The sequence below is a fragment of the Cebus imitator genome, unplaced genomic scaffold (assembly GCF_001604975.1).
Source record: "Cebus imitator isolate Cc_AM_T3 unplaced genomic scaffold, Cebus_imitator-1.0 Scaffold504, whole genome shotgun sequence".
NCBI lineage: Eukaryota > Metazoa > Chordata > Mammalia > Primates > Cebidae > Cebus > Cebus imitator.
Genome location: NW_016107819.1, coordinates 29,822 through 31,677, shown reverse-complemented (window position 1 = coordinate 31,677; position 1,856 = coordinate 29,822).

Here is a 1,856-nt window from a genome sequence, read left to right as displayed (position 1 = left end):
TGGCCTGTTTCAAATAAATCTTTTTACAGTCCTACTCCTAATATCAAATATCAGGATGATTTCAAAAACTCTGTCTCTGACTTTAGCATTACATCCCTAAAACCAGTATGTTCTGTGGCAAATAAGATTCTACTCACCAGCTTATGTGGAAATGCTTTGAGAGTGTGTTGATGATGCCCATGGTAGGTACTGAAACATCACTGTCCAAAATGCACATTTACATCAAATAGCTGTTGTTATCACAGAGGATCCAGGATGAGGGATAAAACAGTCAGGGAACCTCTGCAGGGAGTAGAAATGGCTTATGTCAGGGGAAGGGCAGTTGACTCCAGGCTACTACCCTGGGAGCCAGGCCCAGTCTTCACAAGAAGAAACCTTAGTGACAAGCTGATCAGCAGGTCAGGTTCCAGAATTAGGTAAGAGAGCATGCAGAGAAGGTCAAAAGGAGGGTCCTATAATGTGGGAAAGAGCTGGGACTGAACAAAACTGCTGACCCCTGGACAGTCAGCTCTAAAGAAACCTAGGGCTCATGACAAGAGGAATTTAAGTAAAAAAAATGCCACAACAATTCCTGAATTGTATTTCATTTTCATTGTCACCTTCCTTCTTTAGGCTGAACCTAATATCTTAGCCATGTGGTTATCTTTAGGTCACCTCAAAGATATTAAGAAGAGTGAAGAGAACTGACATAACAGGCAGAAGGCCTCCCTCAGGCTGGGGAGCAGTGGGAACAGTGTGGGCCTAGATGAATTCATACCAGGGTTCAAGTACCAGCCCTGTCACATTCTAGCCACGTGATCTTGGGGAAATTACCAAACACTGTGAGCCTCAGGTTTCTCTATGTAAAATAAGTTTGGTAAGTCCTGTCTTGTACAATTGCTGGAAGATATATAATGTGAGTAAAGCATGTGGCACAGTGTCTGACATACATTGGAACTTAATGAATGGCAGTTGTAATCAAATATGATTATAACCCCAGAGGCTGGGGTTATAATTTTAAAAAAATTCAGCGCTTATTTTAATGATTCAAAAATCTGGGAAAATATGTAGCTGAATACATCACAGAATAAGTACTCAATCAATAATTCAGCTTCCTAAATAAAACTCAGTACCTTGTCTTTCTGAAAGGATATATTGTATACTTTGGATAAGGTAAGACTTTTGTAGCTGGAATGCAACTGAAAGATCATAGATTTTGAGTGAAGAACAAACTCCTTTTCACCTTCCCAATTGCTCATCCATCCAAACCACTATTTCTATTTATGCTTCACTAAAAACCTAGCCCTTGTTTACAGTTCCCCATGTTACATTCAAAATAACCCAATTAAAAGTCCCGTCAATGGAATGGGCTCTGGCTTTCCCTGGCCAGGCAAATTAGTTCCAGCCTAGAGGCTTCTGGGCACCACTTCAAGGAATTATTACCTTATTTCTCAGGAAACCCTTGCAGATGATGGGTATCAATCACTTAGTCCTTGCACTGTGTTCAAGTGCACCAGTACAAGAGCTGCAAGACACCTTCTGTTACTTCCCCATGTGGAGACTCCTCTCTGCCTCATCCTTCACCCAGAGGGAACTGCTCAGAGCAATTTTCCATTCCAGGCTTTTGTCTCACCTACAGAGAGTCTGAGCCCTGCCACCACCCCGATTCATAGCAATCAGTTCCCACAGAAGCACCTGCAGTTTCCTGAAGCCCCAAACTGCCTTAGTTTAAGGCCTTCATACTTGAAGGCTCCAACTGGAGTCTCACCTCCCCACTCTTTTAACTCATTCTTTAGATTGTAGAGAAAAATCTTTTTTTTCCCATTTATTTATTTTATTGCATTTTAGGTTTTGGGGTACATGTGAAGAACATGCAA